Source organism: Crocuta crocuta, unplaced genomic scaffold, assembly GCF_008692635.1.
Source record: "Crocuta crocuta isolate KB4526 unplaced genomic scaffold, BGI_CrCroc_1.0 scaffold273, whole genome shotgun sequence".
NCBI lineage: Eukaryota > Metazoa > Chordata > Mammalia > Carnivora > Hyaenidae > Crocuta > Crocuta crocuta.
In genome coordinates this window covers 5,280,448-5,298,601 of record NW_027529425.1, presented here as the reverse complement: position 1 = coordinate 5,298,601, position 18,154 = coordinate 5,280,448, and the positions used below count along the sequence as shown (strand labels likewise).

The window sequence follows — 18,154 nt, the reverse complement described above, 5'->3', positions numbered from 1 at the left end:
TGCGTGCGAGTGTAAACACTTCTTCACCATGAAGGTCCTCTTCATGGCTGTGTGTCCGCCCTCCCCTAAGGAAGACAAATCCTGGGTCTCAGATCCCTTGTTAGCCTCAGACTTTGTAAACTCAGCCCTGGATAGCTGACTTGGGGTTCCCTCAGAGCCCCACATCTGGGCCCGTGTCCACTCTTCCTCCCATGGGGCTGACCTGTAGGGGCCACACCACTGGACCAACCCATCTTTGGCTTCAGAATTGGACTCAACCAGTGGGGAGCCCCAGAAGGAGTTCAGGGAGACAGAAAGGGTCAAGGCCGGTCTGCTGCTGGTTTCCCCAGTTCTCTCCTCCTGTGGTGGTCTCGGGCCACTTGTGTCCCTCCACCGAAGGCATAGGTCACCTCAAAATGGCGCTCTCCATGGGCCTCTCTCCCCCCTGGTTCTTGTCTTCCTTCCTGCCCCTTTGGGGCTGGATGTGGGGGCCTGAGATGCTTCCTGCCCCTGTGGCCCCCCAGCAGGCTCTCATCGCCTTTCTTAAGCCCTTCTTGAACAATCTTAATTGGAGGGCGCCATCTTTGCTGGCAGGGTCCTGACAGAGGTGTCCTTTTTACTTGAGTTAGCCTGTGTGGGTCCATGCTTCCCTGTTCCTTGCAACCAACCATGTGACTTTGGGGTTCAATGGACAGACACGGAGGGCATCTGCTCTGAGAGCCCACACTCTAGCACAACGTAGGTGAAATTGGGGGTCCTCCCCAGGAGAGACTGGTTCTTTTGTGTCTGCTTTGTACCTGCCCTGCACAGCCCCATCCCTTCCTTTCAGAGAGGAGGGCCCGGGGATGCAATATTTCTGCCAGAAAGTCTTTTCGTGTCATTAATATGTTAACAAATGCTGTCAAGCAGCAGTCGCAGTCGGCGGAATTTGCTGTTGGCAGGGCCTGTGCATGGCCAGACAAGGTTGTGTCTGTTCCACAGAAGCCCGGCTTCGTCTACCAGGAGATCTTGGCGTGGGAGGTCACCGTGGCCTGCTGTGGGGCCGTCCCACCCCGCCAGCAGTGACAGTGCCTCATGTATGAATAATGCCTTCACAGGGTGTTTCTGAATTCCTTCTTGCAAAGAAGGCAGCAGAGATTCCAAAAGCAAAGGTGAGCACCTGCTTGGGGCCCTGAGCCAAGACTGGGGAGTGGAGGGAAGAAGGGGAGGGGAGAGGGGATGCGGGCAGGACAAGCCACATGCGTGTGCAAGAAGTATTGTGGACCCAAGAATGATTCAGAGGAAGTGGAGCCATCAATACAAAGGAGGCAGGTGGGCTCAAAACCAGCAGCAGTGTGAAAGGGTCTCGGGGGCTCTGTGCTAACACCCTACATGCCGAGAAGTAGCTGGAATGGCTGTTGTGCATGGTGTAGCTGAGCCAAAATGAGTGCAGTGTGGAGGACTGAGCAAGTCACGGGAAGGGAGTGTATTAGTCAGCTATCAATGTAAAATTGCTGTGTAACAGATCACCTCAAAACTCAGTGGCTTAAAATAGCACTTATTTAAAAATTTTTTTTTTTAATTTAAATGTTTATTATTGACAGAGAGAGTTGGAGAGGAGCAGAGAGAGAGGGAGACACAGAATCCTAAGCAGGCTCCAGGCTCTGAACTGCCAGCATAGAGCCTGATGCAGGGGCTCGAACTCACAGACCATGAGATCATGACCTGAGCCAGAGTCGGATGCTTAACTAACTGAGCCACCCAGGTGCCTCTTTTAATGTTTATTTTTGAGGAAGAGCAGGGGAGGGGCAGAGAAAGAAGAGGACAGGGGATCTGAAGCAGGTTCTGTGACATAGGCTTGTGCTGACAGCATGGAGCCCAACACAGGGCTCAAACTCACAAACCGTGAGATCATGACTTGAGCTGAAGTCAGACGCTGAACTACCTGAGCCACCCAGGTGCCCCTAAAACAGCAATGATTTATGTTCACAGGCCTCAGAGTCAGCTGAGGGTTGGATGACCCAGTCTAGGCTTGGGCCCAGGGGCTCCAACCCACACACCTCTCCTCTTCCCCCGAGATGGTGGGTGAGCCAGGCGTGTTCCATCTATGACGCTGGCCCCAGGTAACAGAGGCAGACACAAAGCAGGAGTCCTGGTGCCTGTGGAAATTAGGAGGCAGGGAGAATGAATCTGGCTTCACATCTAAACCTTCAGACTTTTCCAGAAGATGTTTGCAAAGCTTCCTCAGGGTTAGTGAGCTCACATAGGACTCTGGGAATCTCTACCACATGTAGCCTGCCACCAGGGGGCATTTTCCTGGAAAGCATGGTCTCTTTCTCCATGTTTTTCTGGCAATGTCCCTCTGACCCTGGAGGTATTTTCCAAACACCAGAATGACTCGGGTAATCTGCAAGTCTAGAAGCCAGGTCACGGTGAAAAACTCTTTGCCCAGGCCCTTGCTGGGCATGACACGATCATACCCAAATCGTCCCCCAAAATGCAACCCAGGTACTTCCCCTACACCTCATATGGCCGAGTCCAGTAGTATCATGTTGATGGACACAAGCCATCAGATAACACTAATTAAAAATAACTCCAGTTGCGGGGGGAGACGCCTGGGTGGCTGCATCAGTTGAACATCTGACTCTCGATTTCAGCTCATGATCCCAGGTCATGGGATCGAGTCCCACATCAGGTTCTGCACTGAGCATGGAGCCTGTTTAAGATTCTCTTTCTCCCTCAGTCCCTCTCCCCTGCTCTCTCTGTCTCTCTCTTTAAAATATGATTTAAAAAAATTCCAATATTGGATCTTTTTTCTCTTAGAACATTAAAAGAGAGGGCTGCCTGGGTGGCTCAGTCAGTTAAGCACCCAACTTCAGCTCAGGTCATGGGTTCTCACAGTTCATGGGTTCGAGCCCCACTTCGGGCTCTGTGGTGACAGCTCAGAGCCTGGAGCCTGCTTTACATTCTGTGTCTCTCTCTCTCTCCACCCCTCACCCATTTGTACTCTGTCTCTCCCTCTCTCAAAAATAAACATGAAAAAATTTTTTTAAAAGAACATTAAAGGAGATAACATTGTCACCAGTAACACCCTTGTTTAAAAAAATAAAACTTAAAAAAATGAAAAAAAACAAGTTTCCTAACTTCCAGCAAACCAAATCTGTTGCCTTGGGACATTTATCAGGCATGGACTGTGAGCTCTGAGCATGTCTGGTGTGGGATTAGCTGTGAACTCGCAGCAGTAAATTCTGCTGAGGGATTTTCTCCCAGCGTCTCAGGGAGTAGGCAATGGATTCAGGGGTGACCCCCTGTTTTCTGAGAAGCGTTTGAAAGGTTTTCATGTGGCTTCCAGCCCCACAGTAGGAAATCGACTGGAGAAGTAAGTCAATAAATCAGGAATGGTGCGCAATGTTTGGTCCTCACCACTTAAACTGGTGTGTGCCCACCCCCTCTGCTTATACAAAGGCAGGTCTTTAAAAAATTTTTTTTAAAAATATTTATTTGTTTTTGAGAGAGAGACACACAGAGAGAGGGAGAGCAGTCGGGGGAGGGACAGAGAGAGAGGGAGACACAGAATCTGAAGCAGCTCCAGGCTCCCAGCTGTCAGCACAGAGCCCGAAGTGGGGCTCGAACTCACGAATCGCAAGATTGTGACCGACTGAGCCACCCAGGCTCCCCTACAAAGGCAGGTCTTTATATATCACCTACAGGGGTCAAGACACTTATGATCCCGGTTGGCTGGTCTGTTGGAGGTGGGGGTGGAGAAGGGGGGGGGGGGAAGGGAAAAGGCAGAGAGGGAAGAAGGGAAGTTTCCCAAAGCAAACCTTCTGGGGTCATTAGGTACTTCTTTCACAGAGTTCTCCGTATCTGCATGGGGGCCCTGAGGGGTCTCTCATTTGTGCCATGCTTCTACTTTCCATGTCAGAGCCATCATGGTCCTGGGTGGACAGACAGGTGGAGCCACTGGGTGTTCCTAGCTGCCGTGTGAAGGGGACATACCTGAGTGACACAGCCTTGTCACCAGAGACACTCTCTGGGCCATTGACACAAAGTGAGGCGTCCCCTGCATCCCGGGGGATGGGGGAGGTCCCTCTTGATGGCAGACCATGGCTAGGGATGTCTGTCGTCGTGGGCTGAGCCTGCACCCAGGGGCCCCACCATGCACACGAGGGTGACACCAAGAGAGCCCCTGCCGGACCGTGGCCTCTGTGGACACCGTGGCTGAAATGCTAGGATGGGCAAAAGAAGGGCCTTTCCGAGCCTCACTTTGGCTGGATGTGATTGTCAGCTTCGCAGGACTGTGGAATTCACGCTCGCGGTTAATGCGACTCCGTTGGACCAGGCATCAGTGTTGGCAGAGACTCCGCAGGCAGCAGCAGGTCTGGGGAGTTGGGGGGGGGCATCTGGTGACACCGCGGCCCACGCCCCACTGCTCCCATCTCCCCACCGCCAGCCCCACCAGTGAACGTGCCTTGGAGACCTCTGAGAAGAACAGATGAGGACCTCAGGGGTCAGGGGTGGCTGACGAGGCAGCTGGGAGCATGTGGTGGGATTTCCACGATCAACCGGGCTCCACTCTCCTGTAAGAGGTACCAGCGTCCCTTGGAGAGGCAAAGGTAAAAGCGTTTGGGGACACCTCTGCTGTGGGTTTGAATTGCACTCTCCCCAAAGGAAAGTTGAAGCCTTAACTCACGGTACCTGCAAATGTGGCCTTGTTTAGAAATAGGGTCTCTGCAAATATAATCAGGTGGTGAGGAGGTCATTTTGGGTTAGCATGGTCCCCCATCCAGTGGATGGTGTCCTCAAAAGACACAGGAAGTGTGGACATGTGACAATGGGAGACAAGGCACAACCACAGACTGGAGTGATGTGTCCACCAGCCTGGGAACCCGGGAACAGCAGGTGCTGGGACGGAGACCCTGGCTAGCTTGTCCCTTGAGGCCTCCGGAGGGAGCCTATCCTGCTGACACCTGACCTTGGCCTCTGGCCTCCGGAACTGGAAGAGGTTGTATTTCTGCTGTTTTAAGCCCCAGCCTCCGGTCATTTGCTGCGGCAGTCCTGTGGCATGATATCGTGCACACCGGGAGTCGGGGCATACGCGGAGGACACAGGCTCTCGGGAAGGTCGTTGGCGGACACTTATCCAAATGCCGGATTCCCCTGCTTCCTGAGCCAGCTTGTCCTCTGCCAGACAGCTGTCCTCCAGATGTGTTCACACGGGCACCCAGAAGCAGGTGTACAGCGTGTTCTTTACAACATTGCAGGAATCAGCCCCTAGCAGAGAACAGCCCAAATCAGTAGGGGTCTGCGTGACAAAGTGAAGGTCCTTTTCCTCCATGGAGACGAGTAAGAAAGTCCTTTATGTGCCTACATGGAACAGTCTCCAATGCATAGTGCTTTTTCTCCTCAAAGTCAAGGCACCCAAGGAATCATGATTCACTAGCCATTCTGAAGTTGAAGGTATTATATAGGTGTGTGTGTGTGCGTGCAGGTGTGTGCATATGTGCGTGTGTGAAAAGCATGTAAGAGCAGAGATACAGGTACAGCTGTGTCTTCTGGAAGGAGCCGCAAGCATTGACAACATCCACCTCTGGGCGGGGTGGGGGAAATGGGCGTCAGGACCGGGAGGGAGCCCTCCCCTCCCTGTACCCCCCTGCACGCTCATGAAATCCTCACTTTGGCCCCATGAAGTCGGTGTTTGGTTCTCCTGTTCTTTTCTGTGTGACTAACTGCTGCAAGGGTGGCCAGTAGGTATTTGCTGAAAGAATTTGGATGTGGCCCCCACAGGGAATGTAGTGAAGGGTTGTGGGGCTTCTCGGGTTGTCATGGGGACAATGAGTCCATACTTGGTTGGTGACAACCGCCACTGCTGTCCCCAATTCCTTCCAGAACAGTGTGTGAGGGCCCAGCCTGTGCTTCCGTATAGACTGTGATGATTCTATCTTTCTGCTCCTCACCCCTGCCACTCTGAGATCTGCAGCCTCAGAGGTGAAACTGGGGAGGGGGTGCCAGATATGGAACAGGTGGGTCCCCACCGCCGCCTCCCCGTGTCTGCTTGCAGCGGCCCCTCCGCAGCCTCCAGTATATTCGGATCAGGCCCCGGAAACGTCCACCAGTCTCCTCTGAGCTGGGAATCGCCACACCGTGTGAAGTGGAGACAGGGAAGGTGGTGTGAGTTCCCCTCTGCCTGACTCCGGACCGCACACCACCGCTTATGTTCTGAGCCCGGTGCCAAAATGTGAGACGCGTGCCATATGCCCACGTATTTCCAAAGACTCTGGGATTCTAGACGCACTGGCGGCGTTCACACACTTGGGGAGGTGTGATCGTCACCGACACGCCAAGCGGAGCGTGCAGGGTTCTGTGAGCCAGGAGGCTCCAGGCTCCTTCCGGACACATCACACGTGCACATACGGTGTCGGAAGTGTCATCATTCCAGACACATAGCATATGTCCTTGGAGCAGACAAGGCACTAAATTAACTCTAAACACCGGTTGTAAGTTTCTTACTGAAAGGCTCCCTTCACTGTATAAATAGCTTTTGTGTCTCCCATTTTGAGCGCGGGCTCTGTGAAGCCCCAACATGAGACCTGGCTTTATTTTTATAGTGCTGAGCCATCTTCCATTTAGTCCCATCTCTGTAAAGGGAAATTGGGAAAAGAAACACTAAGAAAAGGGATGCAGAGTTCTCTCCTCCTGTTTCAGAAGGAGGCACCCAGGGCCTCTGATGGATGCTCTTCCGAATCTTTTGAGGAGAGACATCCGGGCCCGGCACTCTCCTTCTCTTGCCCGGGACGGCTGTGTTCTCGCTGAGACCTGAAGCCCGGGTTTCTTGGCCCCGGTCTGACCTGTGCTTCTCTGGTCAGTCTAGCATTTGCTCTGTGTTTGCACTGACCCCTAGGCAATGTTGGGAGCATCATATTTGGGACCAGAACAAGCTAGAATCCTGGCCAGAGCAGGCAGAAATGAGATGGAAATGAACTTTCTGGGTGAGTATGTTTGGGGAGGTGGAGACTACAGAGAAGCAGGGCCCCTGGGGCTCAGCTGAACCTCCAGGCTCGGACCTCCTCTGCCCTCCCTTCCCCTGCACTGCCTTCCCCTCCCTTCCCCACCTTCTCCCTTTCCCTCCCTACCATCCAGTCTTCTCTCCTCTTCTCCCCTCCCCCACCTCCTGTTCCAGCCTCTAGTTCTGTTCACCTTCCCCAGGACAAGCTCAACCGGGACCGCAGCTGGTCCATGTGGTTACTGCATGGATATCGGGAAAGTGTGCTCCCTGAGTGTGCACAGCTCTGCGGACACTCCCCCTAGTGAGTGGACAATGATCTGCTCAAAGGAAGAGTCTCCTTCCTCTCAGCTGAGGCTGCTTTGTGATGAGCATAGAGCTAAGGGAATGGAGGACAGGATGGATTCCAGCTCCCACTTGCCCTCTTGGCAGGGTGCCTTTGTGCAGTGCATGACCTGCACAACAGTCCCAGGTGGCCAAGGGAACATGCCCCCACCCGTATTGTCTGGAATAGATACTTCCAACTTGCTACTGCCCTTTGTGGCAGATTATATTCTCAAAACAAATGAACAAAAGGCAGTAACAGTATCTCTCATTTCACAGGATCTTCTTACAATGACAGTTCTTTCATCTACGGTGGGGTCTATGCCCTTGAATCTGGGTGGCTACGACTGGCAGAAGCAATGTTATGTGACTGTCAAGGGTAGGTTTTAGAAGGTGACAAAGTTTCCGCTCGGTTCTTGGGACGTTCACTCTTGGAACTGAGCTGCCAGGCGGAGAGACCAGGGGAGAGGCCGCGGGCCCGCGTTCCAGCCCACAGCACAGCTGAGGTCCCAGCCAGCAGCCAGCACCAACCACCACACACGTGAGGGAAGGTGCCTCCAGATGAGTCCTCCCCAGCCATGCCCGGGCTTCAAGTCTCCCAAACGGAGTGGAGGGTGGCAGGGGCCAGGTCTATTGCGCTTTGTCCAAATTCCTGGCTCAGAGTCTGTGACGGTGAATTGGGTCTTTCCCTCCATTAGACTGGGGTGTTTTCTTACATGGCAATAATAACTGGCACAGCCTTCAAACCTCAGCTGTCTGCTCCCTCCCTCAGGAAGCCCTCCTGGATGCCTTGGCTGGGTCAAGCCATCTGTCCTCTGGGCCCCCGTCCCTCACCCTAGCCCTTACATTGTGCATTAGCTCACTTCATCCCCTCCTCAACTCTGCAAGTCAAGCGTTCCTAGCCCCATTTCACATGTAAGGACATTGAAGTTTCTAAGACTAGGGGACATTGCTCAGGCCCCTGGCTGAAGTGGCTGTGATGTGAGAAATGTGGACGTGCAGAAGACACAACACATGAGTATTTCTCTAGGTACCAAGTTTCTGAACCTCCTGACTGGTGCAGGGAGAGCTCTTCGCTCAGGACCCCTGGCAAGTGAATGAAGCCCACCACACATCTTGAGTTGGGCACCCCTCCCACGAGGTAAGCGACCCCCCACTAAGCCAGAGTGTCAGGGGCCCCCAAAGACAAACAAAACAGCCAGAAGACGGGTTTCCAGCCAGGCGGCAGGAGATCAGTCATGAGGCTCAGGCATGTGGCTGTCTCTCGGGACAGCTGGCTTCAAGCCGAGGCTGGGCCCCAGGGGCGGCACCAGGTAGGAAGCCGCTGGGAGGTGGGGAGGAATGTGTGACTGACGTTTGCTCCGGTGGAGGCCTGGGGGGCGGCCAGCTGCGGGGTCCTGCCCGCCAGGTCTCTGTTCTCAGGCTCCGCTGGGTCCCGGGCTGAGAAATTGTGGGCACTGACCTCGCCCGGTGGCCTGAGGGCTGGTGGAGTTCCCTCACTGGCTGGAACAGCACGCGGCGGTGAAGGAGGACCAGCCTGGGAGGAGCCAGGGCTGCAGAACTGCTCCTCGCACAATGAACTCTTTTTCCCATAACACATCCCTTTTATATATTGACTTTGAACGTCATGAGCGGCTTGCATGTTTAAGAAACCACACAATACAGTAATACACTGTACGCAAGTTTTTCAAACAGAACATGGAAGAAAACGTTAAAGCCCCTCCTTATTCCCACCTCCCCACTTTCTCTCTACAGAGGAAGCACTGTTAATCCTTCAGCCTGTCCATTTATAGTTTCTCATTGATGGATCTGAACATGTGTCCACGCGCAAGTATTGTACGTTCAGAGATAAGCTTTTACGTAAGTGCGATTGTACTGTTTGCACTATTCCAGGACTTGTTTTTCACTGAACTTTTACTCCTTGTCTTGTGTTCTGTGTTTTTTTTTTTCCATGTCTGCACACTTAGTTATGAGACTCCTTCTTGCAGCCGCATGGTTTTCCATAGCATCAGTGCATCACAGTTTATTTACCCAAGTCCTTCTTGGAAGCAATTGGGACCAGCTTGGACCCGTTTGTGCTGCTGCTGCTGCTCCAAATCAACATTTTTCCAGCGACTTGTCCCTCGCTAGATTGGTGCAAGTGTTTCTGCAAAACAGGTTGAATTGGCACTGTTGCTGGAAGGGTGCACCTACACTGAGAGATTCCGTCAACCTGTCCTCCGCAAAGGCTGTAGGAGCACTTACTTCCTGCCGTGGTGTGCGAGAGCTCCCGTACATCACAGCCTCACCAGAATGACCTGTTATCAATCTTTCTACTCTTTGCCGATCTGATACGCACAAATTATATCACTGCTACTGCAATTTGCATTTTCCTGTTTAACTACTTTGGCTGAACATATTTTCATATGTTTATTGGCCGATCATATCTCATCTATAAAAGTGCCTGCTCGTATCTGTGTTATTTAGGATGCACTGGGGAGCAAGGAACAGAAAAATGTGACTCAACTGGCTTCAACAGTATCTTCTTTTTTTTAATTAAAAAATTTAAAAAATGTCTATTTATTTTTGAGACAGAGAGACAGAGCACAAGCAGGGATGGGGCAGAGAGAGAGGGAGACACAGAATCTGAACCAGCTCCGGGCTCTGAGCTGTCAGTACAGGGCCCAATGTAGGGCTTGAACCCACAAACTGTGAGATCATGACCTGAGCTGAAGTCAGACACTTAACCAACTGAGCCACCCAGGTGCCCTTTTATCTTTCTTTTTTTTTAGTTTAGTTCTTTTAAGAGAGAGAGAGCACGTGAGTGCACAAGCAGGGGAGGGGCAGAGAGAGGAAGAGAGAAAGAATCCCAAGCAGGCTCTGCTATGTCCATGTGAAGCCCAATGTGGGACTCGAACCCACAAATCATGAAACCATGACCTGAGCCAAAACCAAGAGTCAGATGCTTAGCCCAGTGAGCTGCCCAGGAGCCCTTCAGTGTCTCTTTCTGAGGTTGAGAAAAAGCTTTCCTGGAAGCCCCATTCCCACCTCTCCCAGCAGATGGGACTGACAGCATCACCTGCCATCACCCATCCTATCTGTGAACCCAAGCAAGGAGAATGACCCACTGTGATGGGCCTCAAGGAATCCAGACTCCAGGACACTGGGGACATGGACGTGGTCCTGAGCCACCCTGGATCCCCTAGGAAGGGGGAGGGAGGATGGGCTGTCCCAGCAGTCAACCAACACAGCTCATGACAGTGTTTGCTGCCCATTTTTCCAATGGTTTATTTGTCTTTTCTTTTTGATTTGTGGGAGCTCTTTATATATTATGGAAAGTCATCTTTTTTTTCTATGAGAGCTGTTAACATTTTTCCTAGTCTAGTGCTTTCCTGTGAGTGGATTCGATTTATCTAAGGCTAGAATTCAGCTGGACGTATGGTTTTCCTCCCTCTCTTTTCCTGACTTCATTAATAACACAGACACTTTGGTTTTGCTGAAAGACAAAATTGGAGGCAGCAAAAGGTGACTGAAATCATCCTTACTGGTTTGCGGGCTGTGAAGGCACAGGATGTATCCGCCTAGAGGCAGCTGCTGAGTAGTCGTCTGGAGGCTGCAGGTAGCATGTGGTCCTCTGTCACCTGCTGACAGAAGAGAGTAGTGAGCCCCTGAGGAGGGGCTTCCCAGGAGAAAGAACTGCCTCATGTGACACTCATGCACCCCTGAGATTGTGTTTCCAGGTCCACCTGGCAGGTGCTGTGGGCGGAGTTCGCAGGAAGACAAAGCTGGCTCCCAGAGCGATGGCCACGAACATGCAGAAACATCTCTGACCACAGGTGTTTCCAGGAGCCATGCAGGCCTGGGCTGGCATGACAGGTACCGAAGATGCCTTTACAGTGACCGCAATGCTGACCATTCCTCCCCCGTGGCAGAGCTCCCAGCCTCCCTCCACACACCCCTGGGAGGTGGAGAAACGCACCTGACAGGTGCACGGGGAACGAAGCGAGTGCTTTGATCTCTCATTGGTCTCATCCAGCTTGTTTAGGACTCAGGGGAACATGAGTGGTGCTATTTAGTGGGAAGTCTCTCTGCAACCCCAGAGCCCTCTCTGTGGCCGTGGAGGCTAGAATGAAACCCAGGGGCCTCGCGTGTGTGTCGTGAGTCCCACACTCCAGGTACCCTTCTCCAGGCTTTGCGGGTGTAATGGCCCTAATAGGTGAGAGCAACATTGCTCCCACTTTACAGGTGGAAAAACTGAGGCAGAGGAGGCTAAGTAGCCACCAGGCAATGCTGCTGTTTTCTCCTCAAGCCCCAGCCCCCCACCCCCCACCTGTCTGTGGAAAGCACAGTTCTTTTGCCAAAACCCAAATCCGGTCTTCGATGTCCCAGCCCCTCCTGAATGGAGCTTGTCTTCTTTGGGTCAGGCCCGAGCACGTTTCCTGGCGTGAGGACAGCGTTGACCATGCCACGGGCAGGTCCGCACCGAGGCTGAGGTGACGCTTGGGACCGTGCCCCGTGGACAGTCATAGAGGCTGAGGAGGGCGCCAGCTGGGAGGCGGGGACAGCTAGCGCATTGCACGGAGATGTGACTGATTCCTTGCCCCGGGGTCACCTGTGCTGCCGACTCGCTATGACCTCTTACGTTTGTCTCTCAGACCACAGTATGTGTCAGCGTCCTGAAACCTGACACCAGGCGCCAGGCTGGGGAGAAGCTCTGCCCATGTCCCACCAGCTACACTTCGGCCGGGACACCTGCAAGTCTGCGAGGTTGCAGGTGGAACACATGCGTGTGTGTGCACGCCGGCTCGTGCATTGCTCTGCAGAGAGAGCGTGTGCAGTGTTGCTCAGCCTTGCAAAGAGGGGTGTCCTCTGAGAGGCTAGGAGCGTCCTCGGGTCATGACCCTTGCCAAGGTGGGCCTGACGGCCAGTGAGGTGCTTCATGGTGACATCGCCAAGCTGCAGGCTGGGCCTGCCTGGGGGTGGAGGCAGGACAATGACCCCCGGAATCCTGTGTGGTTCCAGGCAGTCCCCTACCCGCTCTGAATACCGCATCTTCATCTGTAAAAATGAGAGGCTCCTTCCAAGGTGGGCATGAGGAGTACATGCAACTATGTGCTTACAGCCCCCGGCCCATACGATTCCACTCCTGCCCTGTCTTCTCCTTACTGTCCAGCTGCCTGCATTGGGTCCCCCTACCCCCGCCCGCCGGCTGATATCACTGCCATTCGCACATCTAGCAGGGCGCGAGAAGGAAGAGGTGAATGCTTTGTTAATTTTACAACCTTTGAGCCGCCACAGGTGATAATCTGGGGAGAAAGAAGCTGGAATTATCAGCCCACTCGGGTCTGTGCTTCCAAATATTCCTGATGCTTACCTTTCCACTGACCCCTCCCTGATCATGAATAATCGGGAGCCTATCGTGGTCAAACACAAAACATGTGGCCCCATTAAAAGCAAAAGCAGTCTGTGGAGGCACCCCGCCCAAAGAAGGTAGTTACCAGAGTGGGTGGTTACAGACCAGATTTCCTCTGCGGCCACATCACATTGCAGCTTAAACCTGTTGTCCCCAAATGGCCCAGGAGGTGAGAGCTGGGGAGCTTTTGGGGCCTCAGGCCATCAATCTCACTCATGGCCCTAATGCCGGAGCACATTTATGGCCTAATCAGTCCTTGCACCTTGTCTCCTTGGCGTCTCTGCTTTGTTAACATTACGCGTCCATATTTTCTGGTGACAAACTAGGTCATATCGATGGCAAAGGGTACTCTGAAATCATACTGTGTCACGGTTATGAAATGAAACATATATTGACCCTAGATGGGTGATTCATTCTTAATTCAGATGGAAAGGTCAAGACCAGAGGCAGGGACAGTGAACCCCCTGCTCTCAGATTTCCCGGACACACCTCCGTGTGCTTAGGTGGCATGTGCCAATTCCGGGCAGGAGCACGGAAGAGCTGGTGCAGGATGCCTTCACTCTCTCTTCCCTGCCACAGAATTGTGGGGGCCACCTGTCAGGTGGTAGAGCCAACCCGGAGAGCAGCCTGGGTGACTGAGGCACTGAGCCAAAGACTGTTTTCAAATACAGTGTTTTAGTAGAAAATGTGAGGCATGGCAGGGCCAGGACCCCAGGAGATGATCACCATTGGAAAGGTAGTCTTTACTCGAAGTCCCAAGAGGAGGGGGCACGGACACCACATGGAAGCCCCAGGGCCAGTCAGAAGGCGGAGGGAGGTGGGGCTTGGTGAAGAGCCTTACTGGTTTCCGAGGGAAGGAGCATGGAGGCAGGTCGAGCAGGCCGAGGACCAGCCAGTCTGGGTAATTCCAGTGGGTTCTGAGGCATGGGGACTGTCCCGGCTCTGGTCCCTGGGGATTAGGGCTGGGGGACAGAGGCCCAGAGTGTGAAAGCCCCAAGGAGGAGGATGTTGGGGTGTAGGCTCTGGGTTGGTTGGTTTGCATTTGAGAAATGTGCTCCTGGGTGAATGGTTTAGGATCCTCAGGAACTGGCTAACTGGGGGAGGGTCAGTCCCTCCAGGGATGGCAAGGGCCCAGGTGTGAAAACATCAGGACACAGAAAATAAAAGACATGGTTGATATAAGACACCTGCTCAGGAGAGGGTGGAACTCACACTGGGCTTTGTGGAAGGGAAATTAACCTTCAGTATGTGAAGCCATAGAGATTGGATTAATTCATTAAGGCAGTACAAGGAAAAGCACAGGCACAAGAATGTTGAGCTGAGTCTCAGCACCAATATGGCATCCATCCATCCACCCACCCATCCACCCATCCATCCTTCCATCCATCCACCCCTCCTTCCTTCCTTCTTTCCTTCCTTCTTTCTTTCCTTCCTTCCTTCCTTCCTTCCTCCCATCCATCTACCCATTCCCCATCCATCCATCCATCCATCCATATATCAACCAATGATCTTTGCACACCAACTGTGAGTTGGGCCCAAAGCACCCATGAAAATCTGTCTTATGAGCAAGTAAAGCCACATCAAAGGGTAAGGGTGACATGTGAGAGAGTGAAGATTGCCATGCACAGGCTGCATCTGCAGCAGGAAAAGAGAGGACGGGATGACAACTCTAGTAGAGGAATCAGGGAGGGCTTCTCAGAGTAAGTGACATTTGAGTCAGGTCTTGATGGAGCTAATGTAAGAGTTCCCTGGTAGGGACAATGGTCATAGCTGTTCTATGGTCCAGGAGGAGCACAGATATCCAGGCTTTGCAAAGAGTTCAGTGGGGCAGAAAAAAAGACAAAACACTAATAGTCAATTTTTTTAATAGGCAAAGTACCTGAATAAATATTTTTCCAAAGAAGACATCCAAATGGCCAACAGGTGTATGAAATGGTGCTTGATATCACTAGTCCTCGGGAAAATGCAAATCAAAACCACAATGAGATACCACCTCACACCTGCTCCGGTGGCTATTATCAAAATGACAAAAGATGACAAGTATTGGGGAGGGTGGGGAGAAAAGGGAGCCCTTGTCCTCTGCTCATGAAAATGTAAATTGGAATAGTCATTACGAAAAATGGTGTGGGGCTTCCTCAAAAAATTAAAAATAGAACTATCGTGTGATCCAGCCATCCCACTTCTGGGTATGTGTCCAAGAGGAAATGTAATCAGTATCTGGAAGAGATATCTGCTCTCCTTCCTTCACTACAGCATTATTCACAGTAGCCAAGATACGGAGAAAACCTAAGGGTCCGTCGACATAAATTGATGAAAAAAAAATGTAACACACACACACACACACACACACATGCATAATGGATTATTATTCAGCCTTAAGAAGGAAATTCTGGGGTGCCTTGTTGGCTCAGTCTGTTAAGCATCTGACTCTTGATTTCGGCTTAGGTCATGATCTCACAGTTTCTGGGATTGAGCCCCATTTCAGACTCTGTGCTGACAGTGTGGAGCCTGCTTGAGATTCTCTCTCTCTCTCTCTCTCTCTCTCTCTCTCTCTCTCAAAATAAATAAATAAACTTAAAAAAAGTAGAAGGAATGCCTGCCATTTCTGACAATAGGAATGAACTAGAGGACCGTTTGCTGAGTGAAATAAGCCAGACACGGAAAGACAAGTATGCAGGCTCTCACAGCTATGTGGCATCTACAAAAGCCAGACTCATGAAACCAGAGAAGATTAGTGGTGACCACAGGCTGGGGGGTGGGAGGAATGGACAGAATTGACCAAATGTACCAAAGGGTACAGACGTTCAGCTATAAGGGGAAGACATTCTGGATCCTAACGTGGAGCCTGGCAACAGTAGCTAACAGCGCTGCCACGCCCTGAGCGTTGCTAAGAGAGCAGTTCTTACCTGTTCTCACCACACAGAAAATGGTAACCATGTGAGCTGACAGCTGTGTTAACCTGATCACGCTAATCATTTCACAACGTATACATTAAATCAGTGCATGGTACGCCTTAAAAAATCCAATCATACAATGTAACGTTTACACTTTTTGTTTGTCATCACACCTGGACGTGGCTGGAAGAGAACAGTTCAGGAGGCTGGAATAGAAACGCTGCGAGAGTAGGGTCTGAGACGGGGTGGGAAGGCCTGGTGAGGCGCTTCCTGCTGCAGGCTGCTCAGAGCCCGGACGGCGGGCAGACTGAGGGCCCCATGGTGAGATGGGACAGCCCCGACTTCATGCGTCTCTCCTTCAGCGGCCCCTCTGTGAGATCGGAAATGTTGGCTCAGCCCCTCTTGTTATGGCAGGGGAAAAGCTCTCCTAAGCTCCTCTGCACTAAGGCAGGGGTAGTGAATGCTCTCTTTGGCTCCGGCAGCCACAACAGACATCATTAAGCAAGTGACAGGCTGACAGGCTTTGCATCAGAAGCCAGACTGAACCTCAGAGGCCTGCTCAACACAGAGCCTCAGGCACCTGCTGTCCCTGGGTCCAGATAGGCATGCATGTCAAAGTATGTGTCGTTTCTATTTTTTTTAAGTTCATTTATTTTGAAAGAGAGAGAGAGCACGTGTGAATATACGAGCAGGGGAAGGGCAGAGAGAGAGGGGGAGAGAATCTCAAGCAGGCTCTGCACTGTCACTGTAGAGTCTGACGTGGGGCTCAAACCCACAAACTGTGAGATCACGACCTGAACTGAAATCAAGAGTCGGATGCAGAACTGACTGAGCCACCCATATGCCACATGTTATTTCTATTTTAAAGGGTTAAGGGTGTTCTCTTTCTGGAAATATTTTTACATAAAGGAGGAGGAGGAGGTGAAGAAGAAGAAGAAGGAAAAAGGGGGAGGAGGAGAATGAGATGAAGAGGAGCAGGTGGAGGAGGAGGGGAGGAAGAGCAGGTGGAGAGGAGGAGGAGGGAGACGACAAGGAGGGGAGGGTACTGTCCTATGTCGGAAACCAAGGATACTTCTTATTTTCTCACATTCCTGCCTTTGTTGTCACCAAAAATGGTTCTGTTGCTTACCCTCCAGGCCAAGGTGAACACCACAGAGCAGACAGCAGACCTTCCCATGGAAAACTATCCTACGTCATCTCCCTTTGTGTCCCTCACAAAGCCCGCCGTCGTGTAGGCAGAAACTAGGTGCTCAGGAAATGTGTACTGATGGCATCTAAGTTGCGACATTATCTACCAGCCTCAAGGAAGCCGAGTGGCAATGAAATTCACCCTAAAATGCATTGATTACCGAGAAAGCGATGTCGAAGGATGGGCCAGGCCAGCCAGCTGCCTGTTTTTCAAGGGGGCACGTAGATCACAATTCATGAGGCCCCTTGGTCTCTTGGGGACTCACTCTTGGTCACAGGCTCCCCCACATTAGCTCCAAGGGCATGGTCATAGTCGTTTCCATGGCTCCACGTTCTGATGCTGGGCCCAGGACACGGAAAGCTCTCCATCGGCCATGGTGAGTGAGGGAGTACAACAGTGGAGCACAACGGGCATGCCCCCCAACGGAATGCAGGGTACAGACGGTGCCCGGCGGGGTCTCAGCGCCCTGCCCCTGGGTGCCGAGGGTCTGGGCTGCCGGGGTCAGACAGGGCTTGTGGGGAGGCCTTGAGGGCATGGGGGAGGAGCTGTGGGGGGCCCTGCACCGGGCAGGAGATCACTTCCCAGAGACGCCTTTACAGAGCTGGGTTTGCACAGTCACATCGCAGAGTGTGCACAGACAGCTACCACCCAGGGAGCCTGACTTTCTCCGTCCACAGCCTCTGTCTCCGGTTGTTAGGACCAGCCCCCAGTGCCCCGTGAAACCCTCACAGTCGGCTTTTATCAGAAGCTTCTGGCACCATCACTGGCCTACGCCAGCCAGCTCGGGTGATCTCTGCTCGCTCTGTCTCTCTCTCTCACTCTCTCTCTCTTTCGGGCCTGCAGAGAGGAAGTCAGAGGCCCTACGTGTTTTCACAGACCTGGCGGGGAGGTAGATCATGGAAACACCAGCTCCCAGACACCAGCCCCACTGCAGGTGATCAGAGCAGAAAGGTGGCTCTTTCTCTCGGGGTGGGGGCGGGGGGGTTGCAGAGAGTGAGCCTGGGAGTCCTCGGCTAGGAGACAGCAGGGCTGAGGGTGCGGGCAGCCTTGACTCTCTGTATCTGGGATTGACAGTCACTGAAGGTCTCCATCGTGGGTGTCGAGGGCAGGCGAACGGCCTTCTGCGGGGAGCCTGCTCTCATTCTAACAACCTGCACAGGGACACTGCTCACAGAGCCCTTCTGGCGAGGCTGCGAGGCTTTACCTGACTACCCGAGGAGCCTGTCCGAAAGCTCTCATTTCTTTTCTTTTTTTAAAGTTTATTTATTTCTGAGAGAGAGACAGAGCAAGAGTGGGGATGGGGCAGAGAGAGAGGGAGATACAAAATCCAAAGCAGGCTCCAGGCTCTGAGCTGTCAGCACAGAGTCCGAGGTGGGGCTTGAAGTCGTGAACTGC

The 18,154-nt window shown here is 52.5% G+C and overlaps 1 long non-coding RNA gene across 1 annotated transcript; it reads right to left on the bottom strand.

Annotated features, from left to right (window-relative positions):
- Positions 1 to 8,991: 8,991 nt before the first annotated feature.
- LOC144227077 (uncharacterized) lies at positions 8,992 to 17,038 on the bottom strand. The gene is made up of 3 exons (XR_013333850.1): positions 16,901 to 17,038; positions 10,809 to 10,904; positions 8,992 to 9,430 (listed from the first exon to the last, which is right to left on the bottom strand). It is a non-coding gene; the product is annotated as an uncharacterized LOC144227077 (long non-coding RNA).
- Positions 17,039 to 18,154: the final 1,116 nt, after the last annotated feature.